A 20916-nucleotide genomic window follows, 5' to 3' on the forward strand; every position below is an offset into this window, starting at 1 on the left:
CTCCCGTTCTTCATCTGGCTAGTTTATAAGATTGTGGTCTCATTGTTACTAGAAAGCAACAGAGAAAGCTCCAACAGGCAATTGATTTTTAAATCTTTTCATGAAACGTATTTACTATTGTTGCATTGGCCAAAGCAAGTCAAATGCCCAAGCCCAGAGGTAGAATGGTAGGAAATTATCCAAGTGGATACATGGAGGCATAAATAATTGGAGGATATTACTGCAATAACAAATTCAATATTACTTTGTTTAAGAAAAGCTAAAACATACAAAATTAGATGTTTGTGTTTGTGTGTATGTGTGTGCGCGCATGCATGCATGTGCTTTGATAGGGCAGTTGGATGAAAGGGTTCCATGTTTGCAGTAAGGTCTGATGGAATAGAGATGGATTACATTCCATTCTGGACACTGAATTGTCAGAGTTTTTCTCCTACTTGTTGTATAAACCCTACCCTCATCTCCTTAAAGATTAGGGATTATATATTTAATTGGAGATTCTTACAGTAGAAAAGAGATAGAGGTGAAGATTTTCCCACTAGCTCCTATATGGACAACAAATATTTCTGATGAATCTTTGTGATTTTTTTCTGTCCCCTTTTCTACATGTACCTTATTCAAAGAAAATGTGCCTGGAAGTTATACTTATCTATGTGTTTAAAAGAATTCTAATTTATAAGCTTCCTGGTACTTATCTTTTAGCTATGAATTGGTTGGGACTTCCAGCTTCATCATCTGTCTCACAACATAGACCAGTGGACAGTCAAGGTTTACCTGTACTGGTTACAGGTAAAAGGGCAGAGGAGAGTTCAGTCTTAAAGTTACATGTTCTATTGTGAATTTATTCTGAAAGTGAACTCACTCTGACATGAAACCTGAGAAATACTGGTTTTATCTGAGGTAACAATTAGGATTTTTATACTTATGAAATACATAATAGTAAGGCCAGGTATTGGGGGTAAACAGCTCTTTGCCATACATTTGCCCTTTTGGCCATTCACATATCTGTGCAAACCCTTCTTTTATGTTTAGAAACCACATATTATCTTCCTGGAAAATGTCTCCAAAGTCCTTTCCATTACTACATCCACCTCAAAGGGTTTTGGGGTGGTACACGGTCCTTGGGGAATTGCATGGCAGGGATAGAAATTTATGAAAGAATCAAAATTTAAAGTAAGATGCTAATAATTGTCAGACTGAGAAGTCAGAGCCTGAGGAAATAATGTTCATTTTCTGTTTTACTCCACTGTACCTGCCTTGGGGTGGTCAGTAGAGTTGGATCTCTCTCTCTTTTACACACACACAAACACACACACACACTCACACACACTCAATCTCTGCTTGCTTTTATTTGCTTTAATTTTGCAAATAGTCTTCTTCATCTGATCAAGTCAATTGCTGATGCAATTCTCAAAACAATATCTTCCCAGTGTAAAGAATACTTCTTTCATATGATAACTCCATGTCAATCTCAAGAAACACTCTGGTGGCCTCATGAGGGTCAGGTGCCAATCCTGATATCAGACACTGTTTCTGGGGAATGAGGCTCCAAAACTAGGTCTAAGTAATGTGCCCACACTGAAACCAGAAGTGGGGGAGGAAACACACAGTATGCCTCTCTAGAAGGAAATGGAAGTACAAGAAGTGTGAATTCCTAAGAAAGGCTGCCGGAGCTGACAAAATCTAATATAACTCATGGTATTATCGTGCAGGCTTGTTGAACTACCGTGTGCAAAGCACCTGGTATTTTGCACTCTCTGACTTAACAGATGGAGGTATGGATTTATTTTTTGACATTTCTTGAGGATAGAGGCTAAGTTAACAGTGAGAAGGAATACTTAGAATGTTGGAGCTGAACTTAGACCCCCATCTCTTAAGTCTTTTATTTAAAAAAAATATTTATTTGCCCGTGTCGGGTCTCAGTTATGGCAGGCAGAATCTTTAGTTGTGGCGTGTGAACTTAATTGTGGGGTGTGGGATCCAGTTCTCTGACCAAGGATTGAACCTGGGCCCCCTGCATCAGGAGCAGGAAATCTTAGCCACTGGACTACCAGGGAAGTAGCCCTGTCTCTAGAGTCGATGGAGCATGCTGTCCTCCAGAGTACAGTGCTGCCCCATGCCTTCCCTGGATCTGGCTCAGTGCCTAGCACAACATGGACCATGAGAAGAGCTTTCTTTGGGATGCAGCAAGCAGCAATTCAAATTCAGTAATTTGGCTCCTGAATTTAGAGCAGGTCTTCAAGTTGGGGAAATTTTACTCTAAAAATTAGCTGGGAGTTTATTGGAAATGTCTGCAGGTGACATACTCATGTCCCTAGTCTTAAGCACCATCAATTGGGGACCTCCTTTGTGGGAATAAGGGGCTATTTTCTGTTGATTGTCTTTGATGCTCACCCTTAATTCTTCACTGCAGTATAGCTTCAACCTACTTCTAATTTTTTCATTAATGTCTTTAGAAAGAAAACTAATCTCTGGAGAGTGGAGATTGTGACTTTGGAGAAGGGATTGTATTGATCTCTGCATGTAGGATGATACAACACATCAAAAGAGGGCAGAATAACTGAGTTCTAAAGTTATAGCCTTTCCAGACCTTACTTCCCCCTGCCCAGTATCCGTGGTTTGTAAGTACTTCATTAACTTAAATACTTATAATTGTACCCTACTAACTATACATGATTATGAATTAACAACTGAAGAGTTATGTTGTACATGAAGTTCTAGAGTCAGTCTTGAAATGTCCACTCTGAATGGGCTAAATTTCATGATTTCACGATTGTATAGTCAGTTCATTGCTGGCAAAATAAAAGCTTCACCCTTGCATCTTCCTCACACATCTGTTTGCAATCCCTCAAAAATGGCAACATATAATAATCAAAGGACTTAGTGGTAACAAATACTTAGATAAGCAGTACATCAAAGCCTCCAATGCCTAATTGCAAGCTTTCCCCTAATGATTCCCTAAAGGTCAGGGAGCCCTAGAACCCAACACCTCCCTCTAATTCCTTGTCTTCTTTGCACTTTTCCAGATGGGTGCTGTCACTCAGACTGGATAAACCTGAGCTAAGAAATGGAGGAATTTTTCAGTTTTTGAATGATGCTTCATAAGAATTATAGCACCTGCTGAATATGCCCCACCTGACTCTTCAAACTCTTCATACTTATTGTGATAAGAACAACTGGCCATGCCCATGTCTTTTTAGACACTGTGATCAGTTCCCACAGGGATATGGCTCATCATACAAATTTACTTAAGTCTGAAAGATCTGCAGTTGTCAAGGAGCAATGTTAGTGCTTGTCTCCTAGCAGACCCATTGCCATGAAGAGAAGGTGATGTGCAACTTTTGCCTAACAGGGAACAGAAGCCTGTGTAATGTTCCCCTCTTTGGTGGAAAATTCTGAGTGATTTTTCTGAGTGGAAGCCACTGTGCTATGGGCAGTAGGTGGTATGTCAGGAATCAAGTCCCTACAAGACTTTAATGCCAGTGAGAGAGACAAGTCAATCATTCAAATGATTATCTGAGAGAACTCAAGAGATCACACTGTGCTTTGCAGACATTGTTTTACTTGTGTGAGAAAGCAGACAGCTTAGGTACTAATATCATTCAGCAAAGATTTTTGAAGTGCAGTAATAGAGCCTGGACAGGGAGGCCTGGCGTGCTGCGATTCATGGGGTCGCAAAGAGTCGGACATGACTGAGCGACCGAACTGACTGAACTGAATAGAGCCTGGAGTGTGTGGGTTGACAAGAAGCCAGAGACAGAGCTGTGTCCTGGGAGAAGTCTTAGGAACTGCTGGCAAGCAGATAGTTTGTCTGTCTAACGTGGGTAGGAAGGGGGCAGGGTGCAGGCTAACAGGGGCATGACTAATAACCAGGTACCAGTTGTATCTACCTAGGAAAGTGACCTGTGGATGCTATGTACTTTGCTCACTTTCTATTTGAATTTTGAAGTCACATAAAAGCTTCCTTTCAAGATTTCTAAAAATTTTTCTTAATTAGAAATATTGCCACTAGGTGGCAGCAGCATCAGTTCAGTTCAGTTCAGTCGCTCAGTCGTGTCCGACTCTGCGACCCCATGAATCGCAGCACACCAGGCCTCCCTGTCCATCACCAACTCCCGGAGTTCACTCAAATTCACGTCCATTGAGTCGGTGATGTCATCCAGCCATCTCATCCTCTGTCGTCCCCTTCTCCTCCTGCCCCCAATCCCTCCCAGCATCAGGGTCTTTTCCAATGAGTCAACTCTTCGTATGAGGTGGTCAAAGTACTGGAGTTTCAGCTTTAGCATCATTCCTTCCAAAGAACACCCAGGACTGATCTCCTTCAGAATGGACTGGTTGGATCTCCTTGCAGTCCATGATTGCATTTATTTTTTTTAAATGGAGGCAAGAAGAAAACTAGGAGAGTATGAGAAAAGAATTAGACTGTTAAATCAAATATAAATATCTTTGTTATTATCATTCAGGTTGATGCTTACATGCACACTGAAGCAGAGACTGCACACAGAGGCCCTATGAAAGGAAGTCATGGTTAGACAGAAGTTGAGTTCAGACAAACCAGACTTGAAATCCTCAGTTCAGTTCAGTCGCTCAGTTATGTCTGACTCTTTGCGACCCCATGGACTGCAGCACGCCAGGCTTCTCTGTCCATCACCAACTCCCAGAGCCTACTCAAACTCATGTCCAGCACGTCGGTGATGTCATCCAATCATTTCGTCCTTTGTCGTCCCCTTCTCCTCCCGCCTTCAATCTTTTCCAGCATCTGGGTCTTTTCCAATGAGTCGGTTCTTTGCATCAGGTGGCCGAAGTGTTGGAGTTTCAGCTTCAGCATCAGTCCTTCCAATGAATATTCAGGACTGATTTCCTTTAGGATTGACTGATTGGATCTCCTTGCAGTCCAAGGGACTCTCAAGAGTTCTCCAGCACCACAGTTCAAAAGCATCAATTCTTTGGTGCTCATCTTTCTTTATAGTCCAACTCTCACATCCATACATGACTACTGGAAAAACCGTAGCTTTGACTAAACGGACCTTTGTTGGTTGAAATCCTAGCTTTGCCTTTTATTGACTATATGATCATGGGGAAGCTAAATTAACCTCATAAATTTGTTACAATGGTTAGAGAAAATATGTGCTTGGTATAAAGTTAATGTTCAGTGAGAGTTATTACTATAAGCATAACTTCTATAGCTGTTGAGTTTTCCTTTAAGAATTTATTTCTATAAAGAAACATTAAAGCATACAAGTGAAATTGGAAACTTCTTTGGGTTTGTGCATTGGTGAAAAGCTTTAGGGTAGAAGCATGACAAGGTTCCAGCAACTTCCCTCTGCCAACTGCAACTTCACTAGAGAATCATTTTAGTAACTGGCTTCTTTCACTAAATCCTTCCAAAAGGCTACAATCTAAAAAAACTGTAAGGACTTTATAGGGACTTCCTTGGTGGTCTGGTGTTTAAGAATCTGCCCTTAATGCAGGGGACGAGGGTTTCATCCTTATTTGGGGAACTAAGATCCCACAAGCTTCAGAGCAACTAAACCCATATGCTACAACTACTGAACCCACATGCCACAACTAGAGAGAAGCCTGCTCACTGCAACAAAAATCCTGCATGTTACAACTAAGACCTGACACAGCCAAATAGATAAATTAAGAAGAAAATAAATAAAAATACATTTAAAAAATAAAAATAAAAAAGTATGCATAAGTGACATATACAAGGTATTACATGTATTATACTCTAGATTAATAAAACTTTAATGTCCTCTTTCCATGTGCAGAATAAAGTCAGTACTGCTTCATGTGGCATAAAGGCATTTAAAAAAAAATTATATTTCAAACTCAGAACCAAGGTATGTGAAGACAAAAAAATGTTTGTAGCAAAAATACATGGTGAACAATGCATATATTTACATTTTCCAGTTATAATATACTTAATATATTATTGTTTGGTCAATTCAGGTCAAGAAGCAACAGTTAGAACTGGACATGGAACAACAGACTGGTTCCAAATCAGGAAAGGAGTATGTCAAGACTGTATATTGTCACCCTGCTTATTTAACTTCTATGCAGAGTACATCATGCAAAATTCCAGGCTGGATGAAGCACAAGCTGGAATCAAGATTTCTGGGAAAAATATCAATAACCTCAGATATGCAGATGACACCACCCTTACAGCAGAAAGAGAAGAAGAACTAAAGAGCTTCTTGATGAAAGTGAAAGAGGAGAGTGAAAAAGTTGGCTTAAAGCTCAACATTTAGAAAACTAAGATCATGGCATCTAGTCCCATCACTTCATGGCAAATAGATGGGGAAACAACAGAAACAGTGAGAGACTTTATTTTTTTGGGCTCCAAAATCACTGCAGATGGTGACTACAGCCATGAAATTAAAAGACGCTTGCTCCTTGGAAGAAAAGCTATGACCAACCTAGACAGCATATTAAAAAGCAGAGACATTACTTTGCCAACAAAGGCCCATCTAGTCAAAGCTATGGTTTTTGTAGCAGTCATGTATGAATGTGAGAGTTGGACTATAAAGAAAGATGAGCGCCAAAGAATTTATGCTTTTGAACTGTGGTGTTGGAGAAGACTCTTGAGAGTCCCGTGGACTGCAAGGAGATCCAACCAGTCAATCCTAAAGGAAATCAGTCCTGAATATTCATTGGAAGGACTGATGTTGAAGCTCAAACTCCAGTATTTTGGACCCCTGATGTGAAGAACCAACTCATTGGAAAAGACCATGATGCTGGGAAAGACTGAAGGTGGGAGAAGGGGATGACAGAGGATGAGATGGTTGGATGGCATCACCGATGTGCTGGACATGAGTTTGAGTAGGCTCTGGGAGTTGGTGATGGACAGGGAAGCCTGATGTGCTGTGGTCCATGGTGTCACAAAGAGTTGGACACGACTGAGTGACTGAACTGAACTGAGTCAATTCATTAAATTTTCACATACTTTTAAAAAAGTAAATAACTTTGGACTAGAAATCAACTATAATTTAAAATAACAATAGAAAAGATAGATGAAACTAAAAACTGATTCTTTGAAAAGATAAAGAAAATGGGTAAACCTTTAGCTTGGCTCATCAAGAAAAGAATGGAGAAGCCCCAAACCAATAGAAACAGAAATGAAAAAAGAGATGTTACAAGCAACACCACAGAAATGCAAAGGCTCATAAAAGACGACCATGAACAATTATATGCCAATAAAATGGACAACCCGGAAGAAATGGACACATTTTTAGAAAAGTGCAATCTCCCAAGACTGAACTGGAAATAAACAGAAACTATGAATAAATCAATTAACATTAATGAAATTGAATCCATAAGAAAAAAAACACCCAGCAAAAAAAGCCCAGGAGCAGTTGGCTTCATAGGTGACTCTGCCAAATATTTAGAGAAGAGTTAATACCTATCCTGTTCAAACTATTTCAAAAAACTGAGAGCAAAGAATGCTTCCAAACTCATTCTATGAGGCTAGTGTTACACTGATACCAAAGCCAGACAAAGATACCATAAAAAAAGAAAATTACAGGTCAATATCACTGATGAACACAAACACAAAAATTCTCAACAAAGTACTAGTAAACCAAATCCAGTAATACTTTAAAAGGATCAGATACCATGATCAAGAAGGAGTTATCCCAAGGATATAAGGATTTTTCATTATCTGCAAACCAATCAATGTGATACATCATATTAACAAATTGAAGAATAAAAAAATCATATGATCATCTCAAAAGATATAGAAAAAGCTTTTGACAAAATTCAACATACATTTTTTGATAAAGACTTTCCAGAGAGTAGGCATAGAGGGATGACCTCAATGTAATAAAGGCCATCTATGAAAAACCCATAGCTAATATCATATTCAATAGTGAAAACTGAAAGCATTTCCTCTAAGATCAGGAACAAGATAAGAATGCCCTCTCTCGCCAGTTTTATCCAACATACTTTTGGAAGCCCTCTAGGCACAGCAGTCAGAGAAGAAGAAGAAAAGTAATCCAAAGTGGAAAAGCAGAAGTAAAACTGTCACTGTTTGCAGATGGCCTGATACTGCACATAGAGAATCCTAAAGATGCTACCAGAAAACTGCTAGAGCTCATCAATGAACTTGGTTAAGTTGCAGATACAAAATTAACACCCCAAAATTTGTCGCATTTCTATACATTAACAATGAAAGATCAGAAAGAAAAATTAAGCAAGAAATCTTATTTACCATTTCAATAAAAAGTATAAAACACCTAGGAATAAATCTACCTAAGGAGACTAAAGACATGTACTCTGAAAAATAGAAGATGCTGATGAAGAAATTGAAGATTACACAGATAGAAAGATATACCATGTTCTTGGATTGGAAGAATCAGTATTGTTAAAATGACCATAACACCCAAGGCTGTTAGGGGAAGCACACTGATTGAAACCGCCCACCCTGGCCAGGCACCATAGTAACCATTTGCATGAGTTGTTTTATGACAGGTGATCCTGATAAGGAATAGGAAACTAATAAGCCACCACCAACCGGAAGAGTTTGGGAAAGGTCAAAAGGAGACACTGCGTGTCTGTCCACTTCCCAAAATCCCTCCCGCTAGCATCCATCTTGGCTGAGCAATGCGTGTGCCACCAGGAAAGACTCTGAATTAGAATGATTGGCCAAAGACCACCCGGAAACTAATTCCATCACTGTAAAACCCGAGACTGTGAGCCACGTGGCGGAGCAGTTCTCCTGGGTTCCCTTACCCTACTGCTCTCCACCCGGGTGCCCTTTCCCAATAAAATCTCTTGCTTTGTTAGCACACGTGTCTCCTCGGACAATTCATTTCCAAGTGTTAGACAAGAGCCCAGTTTTGGGCCCTGGAAGGGGGTCCGCCTTCCTGCAACAAGGCTATCTAAGGATTCAATGCATTCACTATGAAAATACCAATGGTGTTTTTCTCAAAACTAGAACAAATAATTTAAAAATTTGTATGGAAACACAAAAGACCCCAAATAGTCAAAGTGATCTTGAGAAAAAAGAACAGAGCTGGAGGAATCGGACTCCCTGACTTCAGACTATCTACAAAGCTACAGTAATCAAAACAGGATGGTTCTGGCACAAAATTAGACACATAGATCTATGGAACAGGACAGAGCCCAGAAATAAACCCATGCACCTACGGTCAGTTAACCTATGACAAAGGAGGCAAGACTATGCAGTGGAGAAAAGACAATTTCTTTAATATATGGTGCTGGGGAAAACTGGATAGCTTCATGTAAAAGAATGAAATTAGAACTTTTCTAATACCATATATAAAAATAAACTAAAAATGGATTGAAGACTTAAATGTAAGACTGGATACTATACTATACTGGATACTAGAAGAAAACATAGAACACTGTTTGACACAAATCATAGAAATAGTTTCTGGATCTGTCTCCTAAATAAAGGAAATAAAAAACAAAGATAAGCAAGTGGGAACTAGTTACACTTAAAAGCTTTTGCACAACAAAGTAAACCATTGACAAAACGGAAAGACAACCTACTGAATGGGAGAAAATGTCCATCATTGCAAATGATGGACAGATAAGGGATTAATATCCAAACTATTTAAACAGCTCATACAACTCAGCATAAAAAAAAAAGATTTAAAAAATGGACAGAAGCACTAAATAGACATTTTTTCAAAGAGTAAATGCAGATAGCCAACAGGCACAGGAAAAGATGCTCGACATTGCTAATCATCAGGGAAATGCAAATCAAGACCTCAATGAGATATTACCTCACATCTCTCAGAATGGCTACCATCAAAAAGAACCCAAATAACAAATGTAGGCAAGAAGATATGGAGAAAAGGGACCCGTTATACACTGTTGAGGAGAATGTAAATTTGCATAGCCACTCTGGAAAACAGAATGGAGATTTCTCAAAAAACTAAAATAGAACTACCATATGACCTATCAATTCCACTCCTGCGTATTTATCTGGAAAAAACCCCACTAATTTGAAAAGAATTATAAACATGTATCCCAATGTTCATAGCAGCATTTACAATTGCCTAGATATGAAAACAATCTAAGTGTCCATCAACAGATTAATGGATAAAGAAGATGTGCTATATATATGTATGTATACACACAACACACACAGAAACCCACACAGTGGAATACTACTCAGCCATAAAAAAGAATAAAATGTTGCCATCTATAGCACTATAGATGGGTGTGGAGGTAAGTAAGATATCACTCATATGTGGAATCTAAAAGAATAAAATATAATAATATAACAAAAGTGAAGCAGATTCACAGTTTTAGAGAACAAACCAGTGGTTACCAGTTGGGGGTGAGGGGCAATTTAGGGGTAGGAGAGTGGAGATACAAACTATTGGCTTGAGGATGTATTTATATAATGGGGGAAATACAGCCAGTATTTTACAATAACTGTAAGTGGAAAGTAACCTTTAAAAATTGTATAAACAATTTAAAAATATTTAAAAAATTTTAAAAGTAAAGAGTTAAGGAGAGCAATCAATTAAATACTTTTTAACTACACTTAATATATGAAAAAGATATGAATTATAAAAATACTTTACAAAGGCTATAGGTTATACAATCATGCTGGTCTATAAAGAAAATTAACATAGTTGATCCAATTGTATGTAAAAATATGTAGAATATGTAGAAAAAATACCCTTAGAATTCTGAAAATAAATATTTTAGCTGTCCTCCAGATAGTCATTTATTAACAGCTGAGGCAATAACAGAATGCTTTAAGTAAATATTCATCAACATGCCTTACAATCATGCTTATATTGGTACCAAGTACTGTAGTCTAGTAGTTCCACTCATGGTCCTCTGGTGTGGTGTAATCAGAGGCATACCATAAATAATTTGATAGGATAATAGTTAAAATACTGAAGGTACTACTTTAATATAATTATAGACTGGAGACTATTCCTATTTTACCTTTATAGTCCTTTTCATTTCAAAAATGGTTTCTTGAGTAGAAAATAATTTTCTGAGCTACAATTAGCATGATGAGAATTGTGCAGATCCAGCGCAGGTCCTTTAGATGTGTCTTGGCTGGTGAGGAACCATATTAGGAATTGCTCTTCTTGGCTACATTCATTCATCCTAATGTTCTTTGAACTCCTCGCACAACTTCACTCTTCTTTGCTATTGCTCAAGCTTTTCTTCTGCCTCCAATGGCATTTCCACTTCCCTTACTTCTTCGTCTAGCTTCCTGTAAGATTGTTACTCAAATGTTACCTCTTCTGTGAAGCCTTTTAATCCTACCAGGATCTATCACTTCTTCTCTGCTTGTTTTATGAATACTGTTATTTTCATTCTCATTCATTCAACATCCATTTGAATGCCTGGAGTGATAACATTCAAGCCACATAGCTTCATGATTTGAATGTGTGTCAGTCATTCCAGCAGGAATGTGGATGTTTACATACAACGACCGTTTCTTAATTATCTTTGTACTCCCAGAGCTCAGTGAGAAGTGACAAGAGTAGGCATTCAGTAAATTCATGAACTAAAAAAATAAAGAGCATATTGTGTCATGGACTATTAGAATCTTATATGGAAGGCTATAGATGAGACTGATCAAGGGAAGAGGAAGGAAAAGGAGCAGAAAAAGTAGAGAGTAGGCTGTAAATCTCAAAAAAGCACGTCACTTAGAGCCAAAGAGCAAACTGTTCCATTGTTCCAACTGAAGTTGCCAGCAGCCATTTCCCAGTGGACAAGAGTACCAGGATCCTTTGTTCACCATGCATTTTATTTATTTATTTTTTTTAAGTTTATTTTTAAATTTTATTTTTTAATTTTACAATATTGTATTGGTTTTGGATTCCCTCAGCAAAGCCATTAATTGCTTTTTAAGTTGACTACAAAGTGGATATTAAAGTCCTTGATACTTGCCAGAGGGAAAAACAAACAGGATCCATGAATGTGCAGGGGCACAGGCTGGTACAAAGATAGGAAAGCCCATGTGCCCAGAAATGAAAAGTACAAGGTAAATCAGGGCATAAGAGAGAGACCCAACCTCTTTCTGTGCATCCCAACCCTTGGGTCCGCCACTGTGTTCTGTGTGCTGGTAGACAGTGGAAATCAGCACCATGAAGATCCTGGTCTTGGTCTTGGTTTGTCTACAGTTCTCAGAGGGCGTGGTAAGGTGTGTACTGGGATTTCGTTTCATCATGAATTTGTGTGAATGAGCATGACAATCTAGGGAAGAACAAAGGACTTCTTTCATAAGTCTCTTGGAAAGGCAGTCAGATTGTTCCTTGATATCATGAACCAGTGTTGGGCCACTGCTGTGGGTCAAGACTTAAATGAATGGTATGTGTGTGTGTGTGTGTGAGAAAGAGAGAGAGAGAGAGAGATTGTGTGTTGGGTGTTTTGTTGCTTAAGAAGAAAGGACGCATGATCCCTGCCTCAGCTTACAGGAGGGACTGGGGAGAAACAGACATTTCTTCTCTGGAAACAATTTATAAGTACAAAACAAAATATATGGTGCAGTGTATTTCCATGCTGGAAATGCTTGAGTGACTGTGGTGGTCAGAAATTGCTCTGGGAGCACTTTCTAAAAGAGGCTTTTTGGGTAGAGTACTGAAGAAGTTTGGAGGACCTAGGTTAGGTCCTTGAAGGGACTGCTGTGATGGGATGTGTGAAGCTCATTCGTTTGGTTTACCCTATGTTCTGCAGAATCATCCTGAGGAAAGGCAAGTCTATCTGAGAGGCAAAGGAGGAGTAGGGTATACTGGAGAAATTCCTAAAGAACCTCCCAAATGTTGGTCCGGTTGCTAAGTATCATTTTGGTATTACAAGCCCTTACTTGCTTACAAGCCCTCCACCAACTACCTGGATGTAAGTGAAGTGGGATGTGGTGTTCATGACCCTCAGCTAATAACCATTGTTAAATACTTATTTGTGCCTCTCGTTAGCTTTGATTTTGTTCTAGTTATTGAACCTAAGTTTCACATTCCTGTGGAAAGTATCTGAAAGTTACAAGTTGGTGCTAATAGTATGGGCTTCTCAGGTGGCTCAGTGGTAAAGAATCTGCCTGCCAGTGCGGGAACTGCAGGAGACACAGATTTGATCCCTGGGTCAGGAAGATCCCCTAGAAAATGAAATGGCAACCCACTCCCATATTCTTGCTTGGAAAATCCCATGGACAGAGGAGCTGATGGGCTACAGTCCATTGGGTCTCAAAGAGTCAGAAGCAACTGAGCTCGCACGCAGGACTGCTAATAGCATAGTAGCTCCCTTTCTTTCTTTCTTTCTTTCCTCTCTTCTTTATTCCTCTTTTCCTCCCTCCTTTTCTCTTATTACTGGCTCATCTCTCTACAGCCTTGTCTTTGTAGTAAAGTGATTCATAGTGGGAGTGTTCGAGTCAATTGAGAGACTGAAAGAACATCCTAACAATGAGCTGCAGGGAAAGAAGGAAAACACAGGCAAGTCCACCAGCCAAAATATCCAGTGGCTCCACACACTGTATACAATCTCCCTTTTCTGAAAAGATTCACAGGAACCTAGAGCAATTGTTTGAATGTTCTTGAGGCTACAATATCGGCATAGGCATCTTAACGTACATAGAGTCTCAGAGCTGGAAGGTACTTTAATGGATCTCCTATTTCAAATCCCACATTTTACAGATAGAGGAGCTAGAGGCAGGTAAATGATACAATGGACCCCAATTCACCTAGAACTAAAACTATCTCTTCTTTTCTCTCCATGCTACCTTTCACTCAAGACTCTCTAGCTCCCTTTGCAAGTATGTGACCAGGAAGGAGGAGAATGGTGGTGGAAGTATCTCACACTGGAAGAGAAGGGGAGACTAGTATGTATGTGTGCATGTGTGAATGTAGGCGTGTGTCTGTAAAGCTGGACAGTGGATAGACACTGGGAAAAGAGAAAAAAGTGATTCTTCTCCTTCTTTGGGTAGTCTGATATTACAAACCAGAAAACACTTTTGGAAGAGGATATTGTCTTTCCAGACCAGGTCTTAGCTGGTCAAAGGTTTGCAATTAGGGATAAAAAAGTGGAATACTGAGAACATTTGACTCCAGGTGGAAAGGAGAATTGGAGGCAGAAGCCTCTTATTCCCCAAGGGAATCATTTGGGCAAAATGTGACTTCAAGTGGGCCAACTTCTTCCCCATCCTTTGGACAAGGCTTGGCTGCTTAATGAGGGCGACATACCTTTCTTTGCAGTCTTTCTACTTTGGGGCGATCAGCATTGGGGCACCACCCCAAATTTCCTGGTCCTCTTTGACACAGGCTCCTCCAACCTGTGGCTGCTGTCCACCTACTGCCAGACCGAGGCCTGCTGTGAGCACACCACCATCACTACCACCCCTGAGTGGGAGGGGCAGCGTCCAAATTGAGCACAGGCTTATACTGCTAAGTCCAGAGTTCTTGCTGCATAAACATTATCTCTTTCTGCTAAAGTTGGGAACATCTGGACGTCTTGCCTTTGGTCTACGTTTCAGAAGTGCTGACAGTTCTGGGAAGAGACAGCAGACACAGACTGAGGCTTCCATTCCTTTCTACTTTGTTTTTTCCCTCAGCTCTCTCCCATGGGCTGGAATGCCTGGCATTTTTGAAGAGATCCATCCCTCAGGGATGGTGGGTTGGAGAGAATTTTGGCAATGTATGTTATCCATGGGGACAGGCTTTGCTGTGGCCAACATAGTGTGTCTACAGCACAAAATTGCTGAGGCTGAGGCCCTATCACATCTGTGGTCTGATGATCCTAGGTTGTCAAGGGTAAGTTGTCTCCAAGTATTTTGGGAATTAATGATTGACACTAGTATTTCATCTTCCTATAGCCACTCACAATAGGTTCAACCCCAGCAAGTCCTCCACCTTCAGTCTCAGTGGACAAACCTTTATGCTGTCCTATGGGAGTGGAAGCCTGAGTATGGTCCTGGGATATGACACTGTGACTGTGAGTGATAGTCTCATAGCTGTGGAGGCTCTGTGGTTTGCCTCCTAGTTTCTAGAGCCTCAAGCTTCCAGAAAAATCCATAATTACCAATTTAGTACAACCTCCATGGAAGCTAAGAGTTGGAAAGGATGTCAAAGGCCATGTAATTCAATCTTCCTCCCAAGACAGGCTTCCACAGCAGTCCTGACTGCAGAAAGCTCTTTATGGGATGCTAAGGTTGCAGTGTCTTGTGACTTTGTTTCCTAGTCTTAACTCTGCCCCCTGGAACCACCTAGAATAAATCCTCTATCTCCTCCACACCATTTCAATTTGGATATTTGATGACTTGTTCTTTCACTATTTTCTTATTTCCTCATGTCTAATTCTCAAAGTTCTCTGTTGTTCTTGCACATGGACTGTTGAGCATAAAACCAGTTTTATGGTTTTATAAATAGAAAAATAAATAGAAGAATAGAAAAAAACTATTCTTTCACTGTAAATGGATGTGGAAACTATAACCCCAGAAAATGATTGCCTCTGCTTCCCCAAGACCTAGCTATTTTTTTCTGGGATACACATGGTTGAGTGATACTGTTGCCCTTTCCCCTTTCACCCTTCCCCTCATGTTTGAGCTCAGCATGAAAAAAGCCAACTTCCTCTCCTGGGAGGGGTTCTACATCCCAGACCCTGGGTACCTAAGTCTGGAAGAATTTACCCACCTGAACTCTGAAGCTCTCTGTCTGCTCACTCCAGGTTCAGAACATTGTCATTGATAACCATGAATTTGGCCTGAGTGAGAATGAGCCCAGCGACTCTTTCTACTATTCAAACTTTGATGGGATTATGGAAATGGCCTACCCCAGCTTGGCGGTCTGGGGCACCCCAGCAGCCATGCAGAACATGCTGCAGCAGGACAAGCTGACCCAACCCTTCTTCAGCTTCTACTTCTCTTGGTAAGAACCCTTGTCCAGGGAAGGACCCATCAAATGAGGCTCTGTGGGGGCTTTGGACAACTCAACATCAGACAGAGCCCAGGTCAAAAAAGTTTCCTGATACAATGGGTATAATGTGCTATATACAACCCCACATATATTTCTGAAAATTTGTAATTACATTTTGGGGGGAATTTTATTTTAAATGCACTGGAAGAATTTTTAACAATGGCCATACTAGCCATATGATGACTCTCTTCTTAAAAATGGGCAATGCTCCTTCAACATTTGTTCAGTAAATCCAGAGATTGCTGTGTTAGATATGCACAGCTGTAGAGTGATTGAATAAGCTCCATGAGCATTTACTATAAAGAGAACAGAAGTGAAGTGATAACGATAATAACACCTCCAGCTTTATATTGAGTGCAGCACTTTCACAGCATCATCTTTCAGGATTTGAAATAGCTCAACTGGAATTCCATCACCTCCACTAGCAGTCCATCCTAAAGGAGCTCAGTCCTAGGTGTTCATTGGAAAGACTGATGCTGAAGCTGAAACTCCAATACTTTGGCCACCTCATGCGAAGAGTTGACTCATTGGAAAAGACCCTGATGCTGGGAGGGATTGGGGCAGGAGGAGAAGGGGACGACAGAGGATGAGATGGCTGGATGGCATCACCGACTTGATGCACAAGAGTAGGACACAACTGAGCGACTGAACTGAACTGGCTTTATAAAATATTCTTGTAGCAATAACTTCAAATGACATCTGAAAAATCCTATTAGCCCCATTTTGCCAATGAGGAAATGGAGGCTTAAACATGTTGTGAATGTTAAACAAGTTCAGTCTTTGGTAGGCATGAAACCAAGACTCCAGCTCAAAAATCTTGATCAGAAATCAAGTACCTTTCATCTGGACTCAAACTTCATGGCAAACTTTATTCCCTGACCCTTTATTCCTAAACACATGGTCCTCAGGGTATCTGATCCAAATGGCTTACTGTGATGACTGGCAGGCCAAGATAGTAAACACAGGAGACCTAGAAACTCTTCAGATTATCTAGTTATCAAATTGACCCTGATAGGAGCATCTCCATCATGGCCCGCTTGGGGTCTCTGTCAGGCCCCATCCCAGGCACTCTCAGTGGGGTTTCTTCTTATCCTCTCCCTGTCCGGGGAAGGCCTCTCTGGGATATGCTTATAGTCTGTTTTCAGGTTCCTGTCCTCTCTGTTATGATGCAGTCTGTGTTTCCAAGTCTCTGACATTTTGGGTGTTTCTCTGAGAATTCTCTTGATTGTACCTTGAGCAAGGTGGTGTCTGAGGAGCAGCTGAGAGGATAGCACACCCTTGTTCTGCAGTTCCTCTGTGTCTGAAGGAGAGAGGAAAGGGGGGAGGAGAGAGAGAGGAAATGCTTGACCCATCTGTGCTGCAGGACTCATGCACTTGGCCTTTCTCCCCAGACAGCTGACTTATCAGTATGGTGGAGAGCTTATCCTAGGAGACGAGGACACTCAGCTCTATTCTGGTGAGATCGTCAGAACCCCTGTCACTTGGGAGCTGTACTGGCAGATTGTCATCCAGGAGTAAGTATAGTGGACAGTTTCTGGGATTATGGGCACTCCCATAGTCCCCCAGCATGACAGTATTGCCGGTTCCTCTCAAGACATGAATTTCTTAAAGAATCACCAAACCCCCGGCTGAAGTCGTCCTGGAGCCCAGTAGATGCTGGCGTCTAGCTCTTGACTGAACCTTTAGAACTGGCCACTGAGCTTTGCCATGCCAGCAGATTGGTCATTCCTAGGCCCTGTGAATTCACAGCTTTGTTCTTAAAACTTCATTATACCATCAGCATAATCTCTACCCACTTCCATCATCAGTAACAGTAATGCTGTCACTTTTTCTTGGGGATGGTCTTGATCACCGCCTCTTGTACAATGTCACGAATCTCCGTCCATAGTTCTTCAGGCACTCTGTCAATCAGATCTAATTCCTTGAATCAGTTTGTCACTTCTACTGTATAATGTAAGGGATTTGATTTGGTCGTACCTGAATGGTTTAGTGGTTTTCCCTACTTTCTTCAATTTAAGTCTGAATTTTGCAATAAGGAGTTCATGATCTGAGCCACAGTCAGCTCCCAGCCTTGTTTTGCTGACTGTATAGAGCTTCTCCATTTTTGGCTTCAAAGAATATAATCAGTCTGATTTTGGTATTGACCATTTGGCTTTTGAACTGTGGCATTGGAGAAGACTCTTGAGAGTTTCTTGGACTGCAAGGAGATCCAACCAGTCCATCCTAAAGGAAATCAGTCCTGAATATACATTGGAAGGACTGATGTTGAAGCTGAAACTCCAATACTTTGGCCACCTGATGTGAAGAACTGACTTTTTGGAAAAGACTCTGATGCTGGGAAAGATTGAAGGCGGGAGGAGAAGGGGACAACAGAAGATGAGGTGGTTGTATGGAATCACCGACTCGATGGACATGAGTTTGAATAAGCTCTGGGAGTTGGACAGGGAAGCCTGGTGTGCTGTGGTCAACAGGGTTGCAAAGAGTCAGACATGACTGAGAGGCTGAACCAAACTGAATTGAATGCGGTCACTGGTGTTTTCCACATTCCAGATATGCTAAATATTTTACTATACCATTGCATATAAGAATATACACTATAAGGATGTCAGCATCATATTGCATTCTATAGATAAAAAGAAATCAAGGCTGGGAGGTTAGTAAGTTAACCAAAGTCACACATTTCAAGAATTTTAAAATTTGAGCACAAGCTTATCAGATCTCCAATTCATGATCATGAGTCTGTTACTTCTACACTTAAAGCCGCCAAGTATTTTCCATCACATGCAAGTTTAAAGACAAAATGCCTTGGCCTTGTACTCAAGACCATACAAAACCTAGGCCTTACCTATCAATACAGCCTTCCCACTACTTCCTGATCTGAAGCATAGATGTCATCAAGTCCTTGCACCTTGTCATAACTTTCTGGCTTCTTTTGCTTGTATCACCTGGTGTACCCCTCTTCTCCTCTGTGCTTATTTGAACTTTAGGCAAACTTCAGAGCCTGGATTAATTCCTATCTCCTCCAAAACCTCTCCTGGAGGCCCAGTCTATGGTGATCTCTCTTTGAATCCCTCTTCTAGAAGCCCAGTCTATGGTGATCTCTCTTTGAATCCGTCTCCTGGAGGCCCAGTCTATGGTGATGTCTCTTTGAATCCCTCTCCTGGAGGTCCAGTCTATGGTGATCTCTCTTTGAATCCAAGAGTATTTACCTGTGCTCGTATCACAGGTTGTACGTCCTAATCGCTACGTAAGCACTGGAAAAACCTGGCACAAGTAGATTAAAGAAGACATGCACAGTTTTTGCTTTCCAAGGACTGGAGAGGTCACCAGTCCAAGACTGAGGTTATTATTCCAGTAATTACAAAGGCCCAGTAGCATCACGTGGGCAGATGTGTCATAGAGTGGCCCTGCTTCCTGGAAGATGCAGAATGTTAGAGCTCCTGAACTGGTGGGTGATAAGAGGAGGACAAGGCTCATGTTTGCAGAAGAGGCACCTGACTTTTTCTTTGTACTGGTGTCTCTGTCAGGTTTGCAGTTGTGACCAGGCCACTGGTTGTTGTTCCGAAGGCTGCCAGGCCATTGTGGATACAGGGACTTTCCTGCTGGCTGTTCCCCAGCAGTTCATGACCTCCTTCCTGCAGGCAATGGGAGCCCAGGATAATGAGGATGGTGATGTGAATAACTAGAAGCCAAAGGTTTCTCTGCACATCCAGGTAGCCTCAGGACAGGAGCCCAACAGCATGAGTTCATGAGAGGAAGGAGGAAGCATTGCAGGGGACCCAAACCCCTGGCAGGACAGATCCGGTGGAAACAAAGCTTGAAACTCCAATGCAAAAAAAGGAAAGGGGAGGGAGTAATACTAACTCCATCCAGACTGTGAGGTTGCACTGAGTGGTTGTCAGGAGGTGCTGCTTGTCCACTGTAGGTTCTAGGGGCACATTTCAGCTCAGTCTGGCTGCTGTCATTTGCATGAAATAGAGTCAGGGCACAATGTACTTCTCCATTCCACTTGGTTTTCTTCCTTCACTAAGAATGTACCTTTGGGCTTTACTCTAAATAGCATTCTGTCCCCTTCTGTCTGCTCCCCTTGGTACCCATATCTTGTTTGCTTTTCCTTGCATGCAAATATCTGTGTGTGTGTGTGTGTGTGAGAGAGAGAGAGAGAGAGAGAGAGAGAGAGATGAATACATGGACTGGTGCATACACACATGGACATGAGAGGGTGTGACTGTACTTGTACAAATGTGTGCCCATGCCTTTTCTCTATGATTTGAGGTTAGAATTTGGTCCTGGAAAAGCCTAACTCCTTATGACTATCTGTACTCCCAAAATCTAAGAGCTGAGATGTGTTTAAGGGAGGAGTCAAGAAGCCAGAGGGTTGGTCAGTGTTGCCCATGGGAGTCAGGCCTGGTCTTCCAGTTTCTGCAACAGTCTCTGCTGGACGATGGGGAAGAGAGTCCCACAGGAAAAGGGGGCCTTGGGCCCTTTTCTGGGCCCACAGCCCCAGGCGTTCTGCAGCGTTGTCTCTTCTCTCTCAGTTTGTGGTAAGCTGCGACTCTGTGCAGAGCCTGCCTACCATCACCTTCACCATCGGCAGGCCCCAGCTCCCACTGCCGCCCTCCACCTATGTCTTCAATGTACATATTCGCCCCAGGGTTCCTGCATGTGTGCCCAGATGGGTCCAGAGGCTGTTCTGTGTCCCAGCTCGCATCTGGGCACCTATGGGCGATTCCCAGGGGCAGGATTGAGGGTGAACAAGAAGTCAGGGACCCCCAGGTGTTGTGGGACATAGAGTGGGGGACATTTCCATGGGGCAAGGCCTCTGCAATGCCCCTGGTGATGGCCTGTCCACTGTCTCTTCAGAACGATGACTACTGCGCGTTGGGGATTGAGGCCACTTACCTGTCCTCCTCCAGCAGGGAGCCCCTGTGGATTCTGGTTGATGTCTTCTTCAAGGAGTTTTACTGTCTTTGACATGGCCCACAGCTAGGTGGGCTTTGCCCTCTCCACCTAG

At 41.5% G+C, this 20916-nt stretch overlaps 1 pseudogene; it reads left to right on the forward strand.

Moving 5' to 3' along the window:
• Positions 1 to 12089: 12089 nt before the first annotated feature.
• On the forward strand, positions 12090 to 20916 carry LOC102398861 (annotated as a pseudogene).

The sequence above is a fragment of the Bubalus bubalis genome, chromosome 6 (assembly GCF_019923935.1).
Source record: "Bubalus bubalis isolate 160015118507 breed Murrah chromosome 6, NDDB_SH_1, whole genome shotgun sequence".
In the NCBI taxonomy this organism is placed as follows: Eukaryota; Metazoa; Chordata; class Mammalia; order Artiodactyla; family Bovidae; genus Bubalus; species Bubalus bubalis.